Raw genomic sequence first — 22,772 nt, 5'->3', positions numbered from 1 at the left:
AGTTCAGTTTCACTTCCACACGCGCAGCGTGCAACGCTACGTCTGTACCTTAGACCGTCGAAGCTCCATCTGAATCTCCTCCCCCCTGACACCAGTTTAAGATTCTAGCCTTACTCCACCTCTTCCTCTGTTCCTTCCTTCTCTGGGTCCGCCTGCTAGTCGGAGTCTCAGCCCTCCTAGATTCTTCTGACGCTGAGTCCGCCGACTCTTCTCCCCTCCTCCTTCGGGCTTTAGGACCTGGCTCCCAATCCGGGTTTTCTGCTGTCCCGCGCTCCTCCACATTTGAACTTGGCGTGCGCGCGCAGCCTCCCACTTTCCTTCTGACCGTTACACTTGTGTCACTGCTCCCTCTTTCGGGGAGGCTAGCTGGACCTGGCCTTCCCTCCGTTTCCCCACTTCCCGATGGGGGCGTGGTTACCCCTGACTCATCTTCTCCCCCCGCTGGAGGAGAAGCTGGTCCTGACTCATGTGACTCTTCCCCCCCACTGTGCTCTGGTGGGGGAACTGGTCCTGATCCTCCGCTGCTCCCTTGGGAGTCCCCGCTGGTCCCTTGTTTCTGGAGCGTCCCCCCTGGGACCCCCCTTGCCCTTACCAAAGGCGCCCCCTTCTGGGAATCTTCTGATTCGCTGGAGAAGCTCATGGAATCTCTCGGGCCACTGTCATATTCCCCTACGCTCCCTTCTGATTCCTCTCCTCCGCTCTCTATTTGCTCTCTCCCCTGCGCTTCTGCTCCTGAGCCTCTGACAGTAAGTGTGCAAGGTTGGCATGCATAGAGGAGAAAAGCACTGGGTGCTGAGATTCCTTCCTCAAATGCAGCTGTAAAAGAGAACCCGACCTGGCTTCTTTTACAGCCGGGCACCTGACATGGGTTAAGGGTGAGCAAGCAGAGTCAGGAGGAGTGGGGGGAGTGTTGGGAATGGCTCTATACATCAAAGCCCCATCTCTGATTCCTCAAGTTCCTCCCCCCAGCATAAAGGAAATTATGAAGGAGCCTTTTCTTGTGGGACAGGGACTGGCTGGGCCGTATGCATGCCCTGGGATGTTTGAACGATGGAACGCACCGTGCAGAAAAAAGCCCTAGGCTTGCTCAAGGCCTAATCCTTTTCGAAAGGCATCACGGCTGGAAAAGCACCCATTCCCTTCCAAGTCCCCACCACCCTCCCAGAAATTATTTATTAAAATCAAGGAGGATTTTAATTTACTCAGTGCAGATACAGTGGAAGGCCATCCCCAGCCATCCTCAGAGGGAAAACATGCTGCATGAACAAGGAAGCACCAACTATTTCCTCCTCAAATTCTCTTTGCAGGCTGGAAGTGAAAGAAGCATGAGGAGGCCTGTTGTTTTTTTGAGTGAGACTTTCCAAGGGAATCAACCACACTGAAGGGGCCTGGTGAGGACGTGCAGATGAGAATGCCACTGCATAACACCTGGTGCCTGTGCAGCAGCAGTTTGAAGGGTGCATGTGTCTGCCTCGCTCAATTAGGGTCCCCATCCCTGCAGAGAAAGCTCTCATCCCTTCAAAGTGGCACCATGCAGATGGCCAAGAGGCTAAACCAATGCTTTTGTTATTTTCATGGGATATAGCTCAACTATTCTCACTAGTTTCTTTGCACATTTGTCACTAAGGATGCAAGAATCATAGAATTGTTGAGCTGGAATGGACCATGAGGGTCATCTAGTCCAGGCATCGGCAAACTCACGCCTCCAGATGTTTTGGGACTACAACTCCCATCATCCCTGACCACTGGTCCTGTTAGCTAGGGATGATGGGAGTTGTAGTCCCAAAACATCTGGAGGGCCGAGTTTGCCTATGCCTGATCTAGTCCAAAGCCCTGCAATGCAGCAATCTTTTGCCCAACATGGGGCTCAAACCAACAACGCTGAGATTAAGAAGAAGAAGAGTTTGGATTTGATATCCTGCTTTATCACTACCCAAAGGAGTCTCAAAGCAGCTAACATTCTCCTTTCCCTTCCCCCCCACAACAAACACTCTGTGAGGTGAATGGGGCTGAGAGACTTCAAAGAAGTGTGACTGGCCCAAGGTCACCCAGCAGCTGCATGTGGAGGAGCGGAGACGTGAACCCGGTTCCCCAGATTACAAGACTACTGCTCTTAACCACTACACCACACTGGCTCTCTAAGTGTCTTATGCTCTACTGACGGAGCTATCTTAGCCTTAGGGCACTGATTTCTATTCTGACCCATGTTCACCACATGCAGCACTGTTTCTGTTCCACTGTAATTCAGCTTCCAACAGAAACAACATTATTCATCTGTTATGGCAGAATTCTACATCTTTAATTGCGTTATTATTATGTTGTTTTGTCGTAGCATTCATTTCAATGCAAATGAGACACACTACAAAGAGGAGGAAATAATCAATTTCGCATCAATTGCAGGCGGAAAACAACCATCACCACAAATACCAATCGTATTCATTGAATCGTAGAGTTGGAAGGAACCTCAAGGGCCATCTAGTCCAGCCTCCTACAATGCAGGAATCACAGCTCAACCAATTTAGCTGAATTGATTTACATTCTGGAAATGGGACAAATAAGTGAACACCAACAGTTCCTGTTCCTGTCTCCTTTTTCGTTGGATTTCTCTAACAACTAAATCTGGCACCCACAACAGGAACTGAACACCTGAATAGGACCAAGATAGCTTAGATTAGGGGTGGTCAGACTTGAGGCGTCTGCAATTTCCCTTGCGGTTTCTTTGATTTAACTAGAACAGTGCTTGGTGCAAAAGACAAAATTAGAACTGAGGAATCCCAAGCCCAAGAATTCATGCTGAGTACCAAGACTGAACTGAGTTAACTTTTGGTGACCACCACACTTTCAGCAGTATAATTAAGAGGGAAGAAGTAATTTGGGTGTTGCTAAGTTGGAATCAGAAATATTTGCTGATTTCCTGAAAATCGCCTAGAGATCTATTACCAGTAGATCCAGATCTACCTTCTACTCTCACCCATGGTCAACTAGAAAGGAGAAAGCCCCTATTTATTATTTACTGGAGAAGTCTAGCTTCAGTGCCAAATACCGTGGTACCTTCAGGTTACATACGCTTCAGGTTACAGGTTCCGCTAACCCAGAAACAGTACCTAAGGTTAAAAACTTTGCTTCAGGATGACAACAGAAATCATGCTTCGGCGGCACTGCGGCAGCGGGAGGCCCCATTAGCTAAAGTGGTGCTTCAGGTTAAGAACAGTTTCAGGTTAAGAACAGACCTCCGGAACGAATTAAGTACTTAACCCGAGGTATCACTGTACAGGAAAATTAACAACATGTACATTGGTACAGTGGTGCCCCGCAAGACGAATGCCTCGCAAGACGGAAAACCCGCTAGACGAAAGGGTTTTCCGTTTTGGAGGTGCTTCGCAAAACAAATTTCCTATGGGCTTGCTTCGCAAGACGAAAATGTCTTGCGAGTTCCTGCGGGGTTTTTTTCCTCCCCCCCCCTTTTCCCAAGCCGCTAAGCCGCTTATCAGCTGATCCGCTAAGCCGCTTAACAGCTGATCCACTAAGCCGCTAAGCCGCTTAACAGCTGATCCGCTAAGCCGCTAATCAGCTGATCCGCTAATCAGCTGATCCGCTAAGCCCGCTAAGCCGCTAATAGTGCTAATCCGCTAATCCGCTAATGGGCTTGCTTCGCAAGACGAAAAAACCGCAAGACGAAGAGACTCGCGGAACGGATTCTTTTCGTCTTGCGAGGCACCACTGTACCTCGGGTTACATACACTTCAGGTTACATACGCTTCAGGTTACAGGTTCTGCTAACCCAGAAATATTACCTCAGGTTAAGAACTTTGCTTCAGGATGAGAACAGAAATCATGGTCCGGCAGTGCGACGGCAGTGGGAGGCCCCATTAACTAAAGTGGTGCTTCAGGTTAAGAACAGTTTCAGGTTAAGTACAGACCTCCAGAACGAATTAAGTACTTAACCTGAGGTACCACTGTATATGCAATGGGGGAATCTAAAGCATAGAGGGCCAGAGAAGTTGTGCTCCCCTTGGATTTCCATCCCTCTCCTCTCCTTGGTTTTTGTCAAGTAATGCCAGAACTATTATTAGTACGCAAATATATTCCTGCCTATAGGCAGGCTTTTTATTCCCTGCCCTGATTAATACCGACTCAGGAGTGCACCTGACAATGAAAGAAATTAACCACTCCCTAGATCTAAGCCAGGAAACCCTGAATCCCAAAATAATAAAAAAAATAAAACTGTTTAAAACAGAAAAATGTTTTTGTTACAAACTAGCTGGAGGGGACTGGGCATTACATTATGTTTCCTTGAATTAAATTGAAGGGTTGTGCCTTAATTAAAATTTTTTAAAATCAATTAAGTGTAACTGGAGCTGTCACTCAGCTAGAATATTTTAGTTGATCAATTGTCTACCTTTCAGATGATGGATTATTTCATTAATGGATTAAATTTAAATCAAACTGTATTATACCCAAACAGGCATAATTTTTGAGATCCTGAATGAAGTGTCAAAAGCATTTATAATTCAACAGCAATCAAATGATACCAATCATTGTTAGAAGGAAAATTCAGTTAAAGATTTTATTTTTCATGGCCAACTTCAATAACGGACCCCCCCCCAAAAAAAGGCTTAGGAAATTAGGGTTGTGTCCTTAATTCACAGCTGAACCAATTAAAATCGGGACTGATAAATTAGCTTTGTTGATTCAAACCACTTAATAAACCAGTTAAAGCTGGCAGACATAATTATTATCAAAGAGAACACAATTCACTGGAATGCTAACCTTGTAACACATTCATTCATTCAGAGCATTTTTACCACACTCTTCAGAAAGAAAAGCTCTCAACCATGACTTATGAATTGATGAAGATAATAAGAGTCATGACCCTCAGGCTTACAATGTTTTTTTAAAGACCTGACACAAAAGGGAAAAGGGAAGCGGAGGGAAGAGGAATGTAAGCAAACCCAGGCACCAGTTCTGAATGTTATGAGAAATGTGGTCGACCTGTAAAAGGGTAAAAGAGTATTGGGAAATAATTTAAAACGAATTGGGAAAAAAGTTTAAAAGCACCTTTCCAAAAAAACAACAACAACCAGAGTCCTTTTTGCTGAGGATAATTCAGATGGAAATTCCCAGGTGTCGAAAAAAGGCTATTTATGTATGCCACTATGGCGGCCCGTGTTTTTTTTCCAAAAATGGAAAATGAGCGTGGTCCCGACCAAAGAAGAATGGCAACTTGAACTGATGGAATATGTGCAGCTTGTAGATCTAATGCATAGAATAAGAGAACAAGAAGAATATTCATTTAAAGAAATTGGAAAATGTTTACTGAATATATGGGGGGAAATTGTGTACACTTGAAAATGTTGGCAGCATTAAGATAAATTCAGCAGTGTAAATAAATAAGTTTTGATGGAAGTACTAATGGAATACTGAATGGTTTAGTTTATATAAAATGTATGCAGGGATTTATGCTATGTAAAATGAACCATGGAAAGAGAAGAATGGAAGACATTGACATTTTAAGGTTGTACAAATGAATATTCTAAATTGTAAAAAACAAAATCTAATAAAAATTATATTAAAAAAAGAAAAAGAAATGAGATGGTGCAGCAAGATACAGTGGTACCTCGGGTTACAGATGCTTCAGGTTACAGACTCCGCTAACCCAGAAATAGTACCTTGGGTTAAGAACTTTGCTTCAGGATGAGAACAGAAATCGCGTGGCAGCAGCAGGAGGCCTCGTTAGCTAAAGGTTAAGAACAGTTTCAGGATAAGAACGGACCTCCAGAATGAATTAAGTTCTTAACACGAGGTACCACTGTACTTGAACTGACATACAGTAGCTATAATGGCGTTGTAAAGAAGAAGGAGAAGGAGGAGAAGTAGTAGTAGTAGTAGTAGTAGTAGTAGTGGAGGAGGAGTTGGAGGGGCAATTCCTGCCTTGCAAAGGAATGTGATGCTAATGCCCAATACCAAGAAAGAAGGTCTACCAAGGTTGTGGGTTGAGCACAATGCTTTATGGAAGTGAGACATGAGCAACTTACAACAGTCAAGAGCGATGCCGCAATGCCTTCCACATGCACTGTGTCAGGAAGATTTGGCAGACACAGCAGAACAGAGTCTCAAACAAAGATTTGCTCTCCCAAACCCACTTAGTGATGTTTCAATCCTGCTGTGCGGGAATCCCTTGTAGACGACTGCAGTGCCTGGAGATAGACAAATCCGGTTGTACATCCACACCAGTGACCAGAGGAGGAATGACCGCTGGGAGGAGCACAGAGAGAAGAAACGCCATGGTGCATCTGCAGCAGCACAACCAGACGCCTTCATCTGCCCCAGCTGCAGCAAAACATGTCTCTCCCCTATCGGTCTCTACAGCCACAGCAGGCGCCATAATCTTCCAACAGTTTGATTTCACCCCAAAGGTGCAATCTTCCATTGTCTCCCGAGGCAGACGGATGCCAACAACAATCCCGGTGTAAAAGATCACTTTCCAAAACTTATAAATCAGGCCATTTGAATGCAGGAATTCCTACATGCGCCCAGGACTGTTCCTAGCAACAACTTCTCCACTCACCTGGGTGAGGAGGAGGAGATCCACCCGAATGGGGTGTCTGACCACACAAAGCAGCTACTATACCAGGGCGGTGTCCAACAAGCTGTGTGCCATTAAGAAACAGCCATTAACAACAGAACAAAGTAATAATTAAAATAACCAGTAGATCAAAAGGTTTTAAATAGTTGCATGTAGGCATTAAAAAATCTCCATGAGCTGTCTGAAAGTCAAAAGGGAGGATATGCATCTTGGCTAGAAGAGTGTTCAACAGCATTGAGATAGAGGCACTAAATGCCCAGCTTCTAGTTAAGGCTGATTGGGCCTTTGCAATATGGAGGACAACCAGCAGCACTTGTGGATCAACCTGGGATATAAGAGCCCAGGCAGTCCATAAGGTATCCTGGACACAAGTTGTTCAGGACTTTATATATCCACACAAGGGCCTTCAACCGAGCCCCATGCCAATTTATGACCCAATGAGACCATTGCAGTCCAGCAAATGTATTGTGGCTTGTGGCTTATGAGAAAACAACAAAAACAACAATAGGAACTAATAAATGATTTTGATTATTTGGAGTACTGAAGGGAAGACTGGAGGCCAGTGGAAAAGCACAGGCTAAGAGCTTCCTTTCCAAGCCAGGGCCTCACCTGGGACAGAGGCATTAATATGACAAAAGGTGTTGATGGCTCATCTGAGAGCCTGGGCAAACAGAGGCTGCCATGGTGATGGGCTATGAGTTCGCAATGACAGGAAAATAGAGTCTTTAGAGCAAGGTGTGCTGGGAAGAAGAAGAGAAGAAAAAAGGCTGGGATGGTCTTGGGCTGGCTGGCTGAAGATGCCATCAACTCCATGGCAAGTCCCTCTCAGAATGACCATGCTATAAGATCTAGACACCCTCCACACAGACTGAAGGTTCAAATAGGTGAACAAACCATATTTCTTAAAACTATGACAGTCTCCGCTGTGTCTCAATTCTCCAAAGGAACACAGAACCCAACTTTCGTAACACTATTATTTCACCCTCCCATGCAAGGCAGAAAACATATGACATTTATCAGCCCCTTGGCGAGCTAGTACATTTTGTGGCTAGTAGGCTCTGTTCAATGTCCAGAGACCCACACATTGTGGAGGCTTATTCTACCCTGCATTTTTACTTGCCCGAGCAGGAAGCAGCTCATGGGATCAAGTCCTTCCTTTTTTTTTCTTGTAAAAGGGAACATCTCATTCTAGTACTAATTTTGAAAGAGTCTCTTTTCATGTTCTTTTTAGGCAAGATCTTTGATGTGACCAGTTTAAACGTCTTTAACCAGTAATTTACATACCAAGGTATAAACCAATTGCACCTTGAGAGAGACAGATTATAGGGAGAGGGACTGGTAATTATACCTTTCTTCTTTTAACTGCACATGTCTGCTGCTTATTGATAGTGCCGGGGGGAGGCGGGAACAGGGAGAGGGGCTGCTAAGTTCAAAGCCAGCCTTGGATATGCTTGTTCTCTCCATGTCTTTAGCCTTCCTGCCGGCTGGATACTTTTGAATTGTAAGTGAAACCAGGGTGGGGGAGGAATCCACACAGGTCTGGGTAAATAATACACAGGTGTGGCTTGCAGGCACACCCTTCCATCCTCTTGAACCGGTGTTAAATGTTTTATAGGTTGTCTTATGCTGTGACTCATTCTATGCATGAACGGCAGTGGTCTACTGTTTGATGGAACCACTCCAAAAGCTGGAAATAAGACATTTTAGCCTGTGTAACGACTATTCATTCATATATATATATATTTTAAAAACCATGCTTTCCCTCAAAGAATTCCGTGTGGTTTATACTTCACAAGAGTTACAATTTCCAGAAACTCTTCACAAACAATGCAGAGCTTAGGGAATAAATAATGTCTGTATGTAAAGTAGGCATTTGAAAAGGTGTGTTCTTGGTGTGAAGAAAGGATCCTTGCATTTTTTACTTTGGTGGGCTGCGACTCCCATCACATCCTGTGCCTTAAATACAGAGATTGGGGTACAAAGTGTGTGTGTTTCTGTTGAAAGCAGAGACTGGGGAAGTTAACCTGCTTTGTGTCGGTGTCCCTGCTCCCCATTTGTGGCACATTGCTCCCCACTTCTACCCAATTGCTTTATATGCTAGACAAGTAACGATGCACACAGGGCTTTCCTGCCCCTCTCAGCCGGAACTCAGTTCTGGCACCTCTCAGGTGGGTGCCATTGCCATTCTAAGAGAACAAGGGAGGCCTTCCATAGTGAGTTCCGGCTCCCCTTTTTCTAGAAAAACAGCACTGGCTGTACAGGTGACCTTTTCTATGTTGATGTCAATGTTCCTATGAACTAAATGTGTTTCTTTTTCTTTTTCTGAAGAAGCAAGGTTATCTTGTGGCATCTTAAAGAGTAAGAAAGTGTAAAGCAGTTTAAGTGTTGGTGTGTGTGTGTGTGTGGAGTCAGAAAGGTCAGAAGGAAATTAAGTGGAGACAGTACAGGACTCGCAATTGCAACATTAACATGGACTGTTTGCAACAGCAGCTCACAACGAGCATAGGAGCACCCCCTTCAGCTCAGATTCCTATCTTAATTTTCAACCAGTGGCATATTTGAAGGCAACCTTGAATAGGGAAGTTTTGTTTTGGTGGATGAACCTCACAGAGCATATTACTAGCTCCTTCTTGCACGATATTGTTATGAAAGCCGGGTGTCTGCTCCTCTCTGCACCGAGCGGTGGGTGGCAAGAGCCCATGGGGTCCCAGGCAAACACACAGGGGGCCTGTGTCACTTTGGAGAAAAGAAGACACAGCAGAGACTGTCGTGCTTTAAGAAATACAGTTTATTCACCTGTTTACACCTTCAGTCTGCATGGAGGGAGTCTAGATATGATATGATAGCCATGTTCAAATATATAAAAGGATGTCACATAGAGGAGGGAGAAAGGTTGTTTTCTGCTGCTCCAGAGAAGCGGACACGGAGCAATGGTTCCAAACTACAAGAAAGAAGATTCCACCTAAACATCAGGAAGAACTTCCTGACAGTAAGAGCTGCTCGACAGTGGAATTTGCTGCCAAGGAGTGTGGTGGAGTCTCCTTCTTTGGAGGTCTTTAAGCAGAGGCTTGACAACCATATGTCAGGAGTGCTCTGATGGTGTTTCCTGCTTGGCAGGGGGTTGGACTCGATGGCCCTTGTGGTCTCTTCCAACTCTATGATTCTATGATTTCTAGATCTTACGGAATAGTCATTCCCAGAGGCAGCAGTGTAAGCTGCCTGTTGCCAGCCTTCCCCAAGATGGATCCCACCCCTTTTTCCTGTTTCTTCCTACCCTTTTTCTGTTCCCTCAAAGGCACAGCCCATCACCTCTCAAACCTTTCAAACCCCGTCTCTGTTCACACCTCAGAGGTGGTGTGGGGAGTTTTCTTGCATTGGCAACAACCCACAATGGCCTCTCAATGGCCCCAGCTTGGCGAGCTTAGCCAGGAATTCTTCTTCAGCTTATATCTCTCCCTTCCCACCCCAAATAATCACAATCCTAGAATTTATTAATTTCTAGGGTTTACCCTAAATCTATAACTATATAACTATACAGTGGTAGTTCTTGAACTCAATCCGTTCTGGAAGTTTGTTTGACTTCCAAAACGTTTGAAAACCAAGGCATAGCGTCTGGTTGGCTCCAGAAACAATGCCGACAGCCGAAACGGGCGTTCAGCTTCCGAAAAATGTTTGCAAACCGGAACACTTACTTCCAGGTTTGTGGCGTTCGGGAGCCGATTTGTTCATAAACTAATCCATTCAGGAACCAAGGTACCACTATATAACTCTCTCTCTCTCTCTCTCTCTCTCTGTGTGTGTGTGTGTTTGTGTGTTTATGAAAGATGTAAAGTTAATAGAAAGCCCTCACACTGTATCCTGGGGGGGACGACCCCCTTTTTTGGCCACTGTCATCTTGGTTAGTCTTAATTCTGCCACTGCTAGTGAGCTGCTACCCTCTGAGACCCTCCGACGGAGGCCAGTTCCCTTTGGATTCACACAGGGGTGAAACGTTCAGTCTCTTCAAAGCATTGGCCTCAGGCAAGAGCTCAGGTCACTACTTGTCCCCTCTCCAGCTATCAGAAGAACCCCAGGAATTCCCCCCAAGAGGGATTCCAGGGCCAAAGGTCTCCTGCTTGACTTGCCCCCATGCAAAAGGCATCAATATAACCCACCCGAGAGCAGACGTCACATAATCCAGCTTTCATTAAGTTGCTCAACACACAATGATTGTCTTTGCCCTTGTCAGTAAATTAATTAAATCTGTCAGGCAGCTCAGCAGTACTTGCAGAGGGGTTTCTCTACTTGTGAATCAAAAACATCTCAAGATGTATCAGAGAGATATGGCTAAGATTCTGTATATATTATGCAGCATTTCAGAGGAAAAGTTTGGAAATTGTATTCAAATAAGCGTGTTAAGGGCAGAAGAAGATAGGAAGGGCTTGCAGATGTCTTTTAGATGTCTCCCTCATATCCTTCAATTTATGACATTTATATTCTGATGTTACATCTTTAAAAGGAGCAAATGTTCACCTAATATGTTTGGAATGTACGACAGAGCTATTAAAATGTGGGGTATGTAAGAGGTTCAGGCAAACAAGGACAACCTTCTGGAGGTAAGCAAGGATAGATGGATAGATGGATAGATGGATGGATAGATGATAGATAGATAGATGATAGATAGATAGATAGATAGATAGATAGATAGATAGATAGATGATAGATAGATAGATGATAGATAGATAGATAGATAGATAGATAGATAGATAGATAGATAGATAGATGATAGATAGATATTATAGCCTGCCCATCTGGCTGAATTTCCCCAGCCACTCTGGGCGGCTCCCAATTGAGTGTTAAAAACAATAGAGCATTAAATATTAAAAACTTCCCTAAACAGGGCTGTCTTCAGATGTCTTTTAAAAATAAGATAGCTGCTTATTTCCTTGACATCTGATGGGAGGGCGTTCCACAGGGCAGGCGCCACTACGAAGAAGGCCCTCTGTCTGGTTCCCTGTAACCTCAATTCTCGCAATGAGGGAACCACCATATACATATACCCATATACATTATTATGAATATTATTATTTTATTGTATTTCCATTAGTGGTCATATTAATAATTACAATGTATTGTTGTTGTTGTTGTTATTGTTGTTTGTTCATCACGATACAGAGAAAAGTCTTTAGGTAATTTATGGGGGGGGGGAGATACAACACAAATACAAAAGAGAGTAAAAGCACAACAAAACATAAACACACTAAAAGCAATCCTACCCTTTTAAAGTGATCTTCTTTAAAAAAAGAAGACACCAAAGCCGTAGCTGACACTCTCTGTTCATATTTTCAGTTTTAAATGAGTCCTTTTCAATGAAGGCTGCCTCTCTCTCATCTGCTGATTGATGGCTAAAGGCTGGTGAAACAAGGATAACAGGTTACACCTGCAGCTAATCCCAGAAAAAACCCAACTTCCTTTGGAGTTAGCTGCAGTTCTTAAGTGTGGCATGACGCCCAATTGTGGAATTACTCACTTAAAAGGGTGGGAGCCAAGTTGGGCATTCTGGGGGCCTTGAGGCAGGATGACCTTCCCATAAAGGTTTTATAACAGTGTTATGCCACATTTTGAGACTACACAAGTATAGGGATTCTTCCTACTCTTCAGCAAGCTGTCCTGGAGGGGTGGAGAGGAGATCTTCTCGGACCTCTTCGCCTGAACCCTGAAGTGTTTATCACTCCAGCAAGGGAAGAAAGAGAAGGCATTACTGTGCAAAAGCCACCACTAGCACCTGTCCTTCTACTCTCAATGCTCTCGAACAGGAGTGAGCAAGCAAGTGATCTATGCCACTTGCTCCTTCGCCATTAATTTTGGTGGGAAGGTGTGCAGTGAGGTCGCTGGCCTTCTGGAATATGAGTGATTGGCATCCCTTGCCCAGTGGTGGCTGGGCACAAAGTCAACCAGCATGCAAAAGTGTGTTACTGCATGTTGGGTAATTTTATGCTTCAACCTTGGAGACAAATTGCTCCTATTCAATGGCAATGGTGGCTGCAGCAGCACAACAACATATGCCTTCCTGCGAATATATCTAGTCTGGGAGGAGCGCAGCGAGTAAGTGGCGAGGCAGGAAAATGTTGCTGCCCCAAATTTGACACTATGGGCAACTTCTGTGTTTGCCCTTCCATAAATATGTACAGTGGTACCTCCGGTTAAGAACCTAATTCGTTCTGGAGGTCCATTCTTAACCTGAAACTGTTCTTAACCTGAAGCACCATTTTAGCTAATGGGGCCTCCCGCTGTCGCCGCGCCGCCACCACACAATTTCTGTTCTCATCCTGAAGCAAAGTTCTTAACCTGAGGTACTATTCCTGGGTTAGCAGAGTCTGTAACCTGAAGCGTCTGTAACCTGAAGCGTCTGTAACCTGAGGTACCACTGTATTTGTGTGCACTCATTGCAGAGGGTCTCTGTATGCCTGCAGACAGCTCGGCAGGGGCAAACCTGCCCCTTGCGATATTTCCACAAGCAGTAAGCCCCAAAACAAGGCGTTCTAGTGCAGGTTGCCAGATGGTCATGCATCTGCTGGAGCCAAAGCTTCTTTCTTTCACACAAGAGGCCCCAGGATCAGGCCCATCAACTATATTAAGGCTGGAGCTTACGTAACTAATTTGTGCCCATTGGTTTCAACAGGAGTGGATTTCAGAATGCAAAGATCGGCTCCCGGGAAACAAGCCAGCAGGGATTTGGAGTGGCAGATCATCCATCACTTCACTCCCTCCTCACTTTATTATGGGTTCGCCCATAAACGTCCAAAGGGCAATTCATGTCTCTCTCCTATGGGGAGATGTAGGGCTCCAGAGGCATGAGGAACATATGCAACTTGCAGAGCAGAATAATACTGTGGCCTGCCACCCCAATCTCTGAGTGGTTGAAGGAGCCAGGCAAGTTTCTTGGTGAGTAAATGGCCCTAAGTATGTTAAACTTTTGCAAAGAGGCAGGAGCCATGACGCTTTGCAAAGGCTTTACATTCTTCATTTGCCTTTTGGGGTCAAGGGAGAATTATTTGACGTCCAACAAAGGTGTCAACTTGAATAAAATATTGAGGAGTGGCAGGTAAGCCCTACCCTGCGTAATGGATCACAAGATGCGATCACTCACAGACACTATTTGAGTCGCAATGCCCATGAACTTTGGGGGCCTCCAGCCCCCTCAAATAATCTATGGGGCCTTGGCCCCTAGGAGGTGGCTCCTATGAAATCCACTCACATGATTGGGGTGTATGGGGTGTTAGGGGAGGGGCAGTGCCTCTGGTAGGGGGCGTCATGCTCCTTCTAGGGTGATTTCCCCACCACTGGCCACCACCCTGCACTGAGCCTGTGGCTCCTAGAAGCTGTTAGCATGTGACAGTGACCACACTCTGGGAAATGGCTTTGACTGGCTGGCTGAACCAGGTGAGGGGAGCTGATGGGTCCCAAACCATTAGTGAGTTAGGGACTTCTCCTATATGCAAGGACAGGCTCCAGCGGATTGAGTAGATGAGACCAATAGTGGGTCCAACGGTCAAGAAGGTGGCTTCTGCACATGTTGTAGAGGGAAGTTTGAGGCAGATGGGGCTCGTCAACCTGGGAAGGTAGCCCATCCAGGACAAGGAAAACTCTGACCCTAAACCTCTGCTGCCTTGTGGGATATCTTTGGGAGAAGAAAAGGCTAAGGAATAAACCCTACACAAATCCAGAGCGGAGTCCCTAAGATGGTTGGATGGTGCCTTATACAACTTCTGGCGACTTCTTCAGCCAAGCTGGTGCCAAACGTATTGCTCTGCTTTCCTTTGGACCACATCAGTGATGTGTCAACCAGCAGAACAAGGTGAACATGCTGCTGAGACATCCAGGTCTTTTGCTGCTTCTGGGCCCTGCGAATAACCTATGAAGGGGCCCTTTGTGTGGAAAGCACAAACTATTGGTAATATGCTTTGTCACTTTGAAAACTCCCAACTGTTTAGCCTGGCAAAGAGCCCCTCTTCCTATGCCAGTAATGGTGCATTAGCTTCTAAGAAAAGGGCCAAATGAGCAGCCAATTAAAGCTCTTAGCGCCAACAAAGGTTAAATCAACAACAGAGAGCAACACAGTTTGATTGAAGTGTTATGAAAGGCATAATGAAAGCTAGAAGGAGACTCCGAGCCCAGCTCTCTCCATTTCTAATATTTACCATCCAAAAGGGACATACGATCAAAACGGAATCTATTTTAATAGCATGAATAAACATTCTGTAACTGGCACTAGGAGGCCACAGGAACAGACAGGAAGTGGCATCAGACCCTATTTTCCAGGGACAATCTTGGATTTACAGAAGCCATCCTGGTTTCTGGTTTGATCCCGTAATGTCCCGCTTTTCCTTAGAATGTCCCTATTTTCATCAGAGAAATGTTGAAGGGTATTAATTCTGAGTCGGAGCATTGCTCCCTCAATATTGCTCAAACTGATTGGCAGCAGCTCCTACATTTGTGGTTTTTGCTTACTAGCAATGGAGGGGAGTGTGGGGACTTGCATTCTCCGCCCAGGGAAGCAAGAAGTTCGGTGACACATTACAGTGAGGAAAAAACAGCTAGGGAGCTTGCAAAGTGGGAGTGTGGTGTGGCAAAAGCCCCTAGGGAAGCGGTTCTCAACCTGTGGGTCTCCAGGTGTTGTTGGACTACAACTCCCATCATCCCTGACCACTGGTCATGCTGGCTAGGAATGATGGGAGTTGTAGTCCAACAACATCTGGGGACCCACAGGTTGAGAAACACTGCCCTAGGGCAAGACAGAAGGGTTTGGAGAGCCAGCATTGGCCTCAATTCCATTACCCATGATACCTTCACTACCACCAGTATTAAAAGTTTTATTTGTTTATTGCATTTATATACCACCTTTTTCTTCCAAGGAGCTCAAGGTGGTAGACATGGTTCCCTTCCCTCCCCATTTCATCCTCATACATAACAACCCTGTGAGGTAGGTTAGGCTAGGCTAAAGGATGATGACTGGCCCAAGGTCACCCAATGAAATTCATGGCTGAGTGGGGATTCAAACCCTGGTCTCCCATGTCCTAGTCCAACACTCTAACCATTACACCACACTGGCTTAATGTAACCAGCTGTGACAATAAGCAGCAAGAGGTCTCTTAAAAACCTGCCCAGGTCAGCCTGCAGCATTCTTGGCACACCAAGCTGAGCAGAAAATGTGCAGCAACTTTACAGAAAACGATAGGATAATCCATATTGTGGCTTGCCCCAACAGGTAACACTGAGAAGGTGTTTATTAGAATACTGTACTGGTTTTCACACTGTGTTCCAGGTTCCTTCATCAGTGGAAAGATCAGTAATGGTAGAACGGCTTTACTGAAAGGCAGCTTGCCCAGCGACAACAACAAACTCCCTCTGAAATGCACAAGGCTGGGTGCCTTCTAAGGACACACTCAGTTCATGTTAAGGTGACAGCAAAAATCCAAGGACAGGAGTGGGCAGATGTTAAGCTTGCAGCACCCCCATCTTGTCTTTTTACTTGACCCCCATAATCTTCCAGCCAGAATAAGGTGCAAAATACAGAGAGAGGAGGACATGGAATACGGAATTAACGAAAAGGCTGCCTTTTTGTACTCAGTAACAGAACTAAGGCTAAAGGAGAAATTCAATTCAGTTGACATTTGAAGGTGAAGCTAGCAAATCAGCATGTTCCAAAAGCAACACATGAACACAGCCATCTTCCAAAATTTGCGCTTCTTTAAATTTTGCAATGCAGTTCCCCAGTCAAGCAGTGTGTAGGAAAAGTGTGTACACCGGGGTAAAGTATGCATAAAAAAACACAGAGAACATGTAAAAAATGCATTATATTAGGGGAAATATTAGCATATAGTTTGGTAATATTAGCATTAAGATGTTAATGGATTTTCATGTGGAATTTTAAAAAATAAATATCGCAAAGTGATGTGGAAATGTGGAGAACTAAACATAAGATGGCAAAATGAGAGAAATCCAAATTCACCCACCCCTAAGCAGAACTGACTTCACAGCTTCTCATTTCTTAGTTTTAATCATCTAGTTTAGGATTAGAGGGGAGCCTTACTGTCGTTTCTTTTGTTTTTGCTGTTTTTTGTCACACAATCATGAATCAGAAACCCTTGCTGATTGCCCAGAATCTACCACTAGATCTCACCCTATCTCCTTTCCATCCTGTCTCACAGCTCTTTGCAATATTCAAAGTTTCCTCAGCAGATTTCCCCGGGGTTTCTTGGTACCAAAGTCATGGTAGTAAAAGGCTCTCTAGAGCTAGAAAAAGATGAAAGCCACGGAGTCATTCCGCTACCTCAGTAATCTGTTGCTAGTAGCCAATACAGCGCCCAAGAGAAGTTCACAATAAGGGCAAGCCAGTTATATTCACCAGCAGTTCCCAGCAGTTGCTAGTTAGAAGCAGATGTCTCCCAGAAAGGATGCTGAACACATGGCTATCAGAGTCCAGTTCACAGATGGAAATGTACCCTTTTTCAGATGTTTCCCTACCTTATTGTAACTGTGTGGAGAAGAACAACAACAGAGCCCCACCAGCCCCACAGCGCTCTCTCTCTCTCTCTCTCTCTCTCTCTCTCTCTTTCCACTCCCTGCACCCACAATTTAGGGAAATGCTGGTAAAGGGAAGACTGCAATTATATGTAGGTTTAGAAGAACCTCATTTGTGCTTGACATGTTTTGAGCAGTGCTGTTCCCCAGGGGCAATAGTAAGTTTTTGGTTTTCAATCAAGGGAAAGTCCACCATCCTCAAGCCAACATTTTCAAGAACGATTTTTCAACACGCTGGAGGTTCATCTTTTTTGTTTTGTTTACAGTGGTGCTTCTCTGTCTCTCCCCTGCTTAAGAAAAAAAATATTACTCCAGAACATTCTACAGTATTCTAGAAGGCAGGCCACAAAAGCAGTAAACTGAACCAACAGAAGGAAATATCGAATCACATCTGTATGATATACTTAAGATGTATCATTTACCTTGGCAGCAGGCAGCTGAGACTTCTTTTCTCCAACTTTCCCCCCTGTTGCCTCAAAATCCTCTACGCTCCTTCTTTATCAGGACCAGCCCTACTATTAGACTTCGTGAGGTAAGGGGGGGGCAGGGGAAACTGCATGTCCTGAGCCCCCTTACTCATATTCATCTGTTGGGAGGACAGAGCTGTATGTGGTCTGTTGCCCTCAGGCACAGTGGAGCACATTGCCAGTACTGAAGTAAGATTTTACTGCTGTTCCAAACGGCTTCTGTATGTGGAACAGTGGTGGCTGCCATCTTGTCCTTCACCTCAGGCAGCAAACTGCCTTGAGACAACCCTAGTCTTTATTCAGGCATTATATGCACCCAAGAGGTTTGTGCAACAGCACTTTGGCCCCTCCTTTGCTTGTAACACCAGCCCAGGTCTCTGTGGAAGCTGTTGATCAGTTCCACCTGGAACTGAGGTGGAATGTACCAAGTGGTGGTTCAGCAAAGGGGTGAACTCATCCATGAGTCATTCTTCATCCATTACACAAATATATAAATGAGAATTGCACTCTAATACTGTCAAATGTCATGTCCCCCACCACACATTTAAAGCACATTTGTATCACTTTAACAGCCATTTCCCTGATTAATTTTTTAGGTCTGTAGGGCCATTGTTTTTTATTTCCCTGATTAATTATTTGGGTCCGTAGGACCATTGTTGGCAACCCTTTCACCAATGCAATCCTACATAGGTTACTCAGAAGTAAGTCCCACAGAATCAATTGAGACTTGTCAGTACAGAATTGCATCCTAATTGCAGCTGTGGTAGTATACCCTGGTACTTGGGAACCTGTATCTGGTTAATTGGAAGTAAACTTACTTCTCTCTCTCTCTCTCTCTCTCTCTCTCTCTCTCTCTCTCTCTGTGTGTGTGTGTGTGTGTGTGTGTGTGTGTGTGTGTGACTGACAGCGCTGGCAAGGTGCAAATGCATGAATCCTAACAGGCTTCCTTGGCTTAGCTAAAAGCAGTAACTTTTGGTTTTAGCTATTTCTTTTAGATTTCAAGTATTACTGTATTTACAGAGGCTGTCTAATAACAACATTCCTTGGGTGGTAGTATGTTTCAGTCACTACAGTAGGAGCCTGGAGTCAGTTTTCAGGATCACAGGTACACGATGCACAAAAGTATATCAAAGCTGTTATTTCCAGGGAGAAATTAAATTGGGTGTTCCTGCAAAGAGCAAGCTCTTGTGTGCTTCAGCATCTTTCAGGATTTCCAGGCCTCAGGGGACAATTATATATAATTTTTCTGAAGCTGAGTAATCTGCACTGTGCGCTTATGTCTTTGCAGAAAGGAAAGGTAACATGTTGTAACTCATAGCTTGTGAGGAAAAAAGCAACAACACTGCGTGTAATTTGGGTACTGATTGACCTGTTCATCCAATGTTTCTTTTTGAACCGGCACCTACTGTAAGGGAATGCGCTAGGCAGTGACGGCATGGCTGACAATAAGAAAAGGGGTGGAGAAGACTCAGGGTGGTTAATGAAGACAATTGCCTATAAATAGAACAAGCTTTGTTCAACATACTTTGGAAACATCTGGCAGACAGATTTATTCTTGTTGATGGATTTCTTCTTTTCTGACTCATTTGGAATGGAGAGAAGTCTAACATTGCTCTACTTTCTCATCAATTTGCTAGCTTCTGGACTTCCCCAGTGAGAAAATATGAGCATTTTAGTCTTCCTTTATCTGTTTTGCAATGTGGGGAAAAGGATGCAAGTTAGTTTCTACAGACAGCCACTCCAGGCAGGTAGACCTGGAAGGCCTACAAGGACAGGCATGGTTTGCCCAGTACTCCCAGAGAGGAAATGGATGAGCAACGCCCTCAAGCTTTAGTTACAGGGAAGAGTCATAACTCAGTGGCTTTTCATGCAGAAGCTTCAATCCCTGGCATCTCAAGTTAGGGCTATGAGAGGCTCCTGCCTGAAATCCTGGAGAGCTGCTGCCAGTCAGTGTAGACAATATTCAGCTAAATGAACCAAGGGTCTGACTCAATATAAGGCAGCTTTCTATATACTGGTGTTTCTAAAGCTGCAATGCCTATTTTAGGCTGCAAACCTAAACCCACTAACTTGGAAACGAGTATCACTCAACCATTGAGTAAATGTAGTGTCAGAGGCAGTATGCTTACAAGTACCAGATACTGGGAATCAGAAGTGAGGAGGGAGGTGTAACATTCCTGTCCTGCTTGCAAGGCTTCCCATAGGCATCTGGTTGGATCAGTCCTGCTGAATCAGATTAAAGGTCAGCCTCCTGTTCTCACAATGACCAACCAGATGTCTAGGCGTTTTCACTGTTAACTTGATCATCAGGAAAAGGTCTTAGTACGTGGGCATGGGTAGGCTGCATTTGTGGACAGCTGCTTAGTATTTTGGGGGGGGAAGGGGGGAGAACAAAGATATAAATTCTTATTATTTATGCTGATCTGTAGATGCAGAAGGAAATGTGTATTCTACTTGTGGCCACATCATTTGCCCATCCACACCAACCCATGCACAGGTCTATTAAAGCATTGCATCTGCTGCATTCAGATACTTTGGGATCAGGACCGTTATGAGATTAGCAAGAAGACTTTCCTGGAAGTAGGACCTAGTCCTTTTATGGAGCACCATTCGCTAAAAGGTTTCGTTGCTTTTCGTTTACTGAGTTTGCAAACTTTTCGTATTTGGTCTTATTTTTTCGTGCACTGCTTTGGTAACTTTTGGTTGCGAAGCCCTTTTGCAAAACTGCAAATGAGTAGATAAATTTTGAAGAAGTGAAATGAAGTCAGCGAAGCAACAGCTTTTAGCGGGAGATTATTCTGAACCCTGTCTTATTCTGTTTGCCAGCAGGACTTTTTAAGGTTCAAAGGACAGCAAGGGCCTGTAATCCCCTTTTTATCTGCCGGATGGAAGCTGAGAGGATTCTTTCTTTGGCTTTTCAAAACCTCCCTTCAAAGTTTTATCGCAGGCCTTGGACAAATGATGCCTTTGAACTTTTTGGGGGGATGCCTTGACACTAATCAGCTCAGTCAAATTGAACGCTATCTCTGTTCTCATCCCTTTGAATTTGGTATGATTGTAATGAAGTGTTCTTGAAATGAGAGAGAATTTGTCTCAGAGCCTTCACATTCTGTTCACACATTCGCCAGGCAAGAAGGCTGCTCAGTTTTAAATGTGACTCTGTTTAACTGTTGGTCAGCTGCAATCGGGAAAGGAGGGGGTGATGCTTTTAAAAAGGCAATAGCCCAATATTGAGAAGGGTAAAAAATGTTTCTGAACTTGTCAGTAAGCCAAGTAATTGCATTCTGCACAGTCAAACCCCACCGTCCTCAGTTTCACATACTCATGGAAGTCTGCGCTTTGTGGTGCAGCGTAAGACGATGCAGCAGGATAGCTCAGTCAGTAGAGCATGAGACTCTTAATTTCAGGGTTGTGGGTTTGAGCCCCACATTGGGCAAAGAGATCCCTGAATTGCAGGGGGTTGGACAAGATGACCCTCATGGTCCCTTCCAACTCTACAATTCCATGTTTCTAAGATCAACCCTGCTGGATCTCATCCAACATCCTGCTCTTCTGAGACTGTGCCCTTGAAGTCACTCAATTGGTTTTTAAAACAATTTTTAAACTTACAATTTATTTTTTAAAAAATCAAATTACAATTTAAAAAATTACAATAAAAAAACCCAAAACCAGAAAAATAGTGGGCCTTGTAAATATACATCTCAGGTGTCAAAGGCCAGGCTAAAGAGGAGCATCTTCAACATTTGCCCAAAACTGTATATTGAAGTTGCCTGTGTGAAGTGAGTGCTACAACTTAGGGGCTGCCACAGAGAATGCCCTCTCCCAGGACGCATAGCTGTCAACGTTTCCCCCTTTTTAAAGGTAAATTCCCTTATTCCGAATAGGATTCCTTGCAAGAAAAGGGAAAAGTTGACAGCTATGCCAGAATGAGTACCCAGCTTCTGAGGGCAGTGGAACTACCAAGAGCTGAAAAGGCCTGAGGAGAGGTAGTTTTTTCAGATAGTTGTGACCTGAGTCATTCAGGGCCCTAACACAAGCACCTTGAACTGGGCCCAGCAGTGCACATTCCCTTTTGTTAGAATAACTTCCCTTCCCACCAACCTGCCCCCCTTATGTTATCAAAACCAAATTACAGGGAAATCTTAACATTACTGCCGCTGGAGAAATGATGTCACTTACCCTGATCCTTAGTATGCCCTCAATCAGCTCTCCCTGTCAGTACACTATTATGGAACATTTCCTCTAATCCCATCATTTACTGCTGATGTGAATCACAGCAGGACTGCTGGCAAATCCACCTGCAGCCCTTTTCATTCTATAGATGGGGCTGCCTTGCAGGGCACAATCAAAGGAGCTCCTGTGTGCTGCAAGGGCCAAGGACGGTGTGCCAGCAACACTCATGCCTAAAGCAAGTATGGATTAAATTGCACCCTGCTAACACAGTGTGCACATTGTGCTCCTTTGTTATGCAGTCACATTCTCTTGCAGAGGGCATGCACTAGCTCAAATAAGGGGTCTTTGTTTTTTCTCCCCCCTTAAAAAATAAAAAAAACCCTCAAACAGAGACTGAATTGGAATGTGCTTCAGGTTGTAATCTAAACCTCTAGTCATAAGGCTCAGAGAGGAGGCGAGAGGATTAATTTAATCTACAGGAGATATTGCTCGTAAAGACTTCGGTGCATGCAAAGTTAAAGCCCTCAAAAGGTTCTACAACAAAGGAGAAATGTTAACTGTGCTTAACCCATCTCAGACACTGAAATAACCTTCTTCACACAGCGCATATAAAATTTGCCCGCACAAAAGGCACTGATGGCCATCGACTTGGATGTCTTTAAAAGAGACGACCAATTCATGGTGGATAAGCCCATGGATGGCTACTGGCCACAATGGCTGTGTTGTCCCTTCTCCTTCAAAGGCAGTATACTTTTGAATACAAGTTGCTTGGGAATTGTTTCAGATATGCAAGGCACCATTTGATGTTATGTTATGTTATGTATAGGCAAGCGTGAATTCATTATGGGATTATACTTGTTTGCTCAGAGTTTCATAAGAGCCGCATAACTGTGTGCATCTATGAATGATATGCAAGCAGATCTGCTGCAATAGTCTTCAAATTATTGGCATCTTACAACCCTACTGTTCTATGATTCTACATG

General features: G+C 44.5%; 1 long non-coding RNA gene across 1 annotated transcript in view; it reads right to left on the bottom strand.

The window, feature by feature from the left end:
* The window catches only part of LOC128412672 (uncharacterized), a 28,076-nt gene extending 10,103 nt beyond the window's left edge, over positions 1-17,973 (bottom strand). Inside the window, exon 1 of the long non-coding RNA XR_008330134.1 lies at positions 17,572-17,973. This is a non-coding gene — a long non-coding RNA (uncharacterized LOC128412672). The remainder of the gene's footprint in view (positions 1-17,571) is intronic.
* Between the last annotated feature and the right edge of the window lie 4,799 nt (positions 17,974-22,772).

This window comes from Podarcis raffonei, chromosome 4, assembly GCF_027172205.1.
Source record: "Podarcis raffonei isolate rPodRaf1 chromosome 4, rPodRaf1.pri, whole genome shotgun sequence".
In the NCBI taxonomy this organism is placed as follows: domain Eukaryota; kingdom Metazoa; phylum Chordata; class Lepidosauria; order Squamata; family Lacertidae; genus Podarcis; species Podarcis raffonei.
The sequence above is the reverse complement of the archived record's forward strand: the minus strand, read 5'-3'. Positions and strand labels throughout refer to the sequence as shown.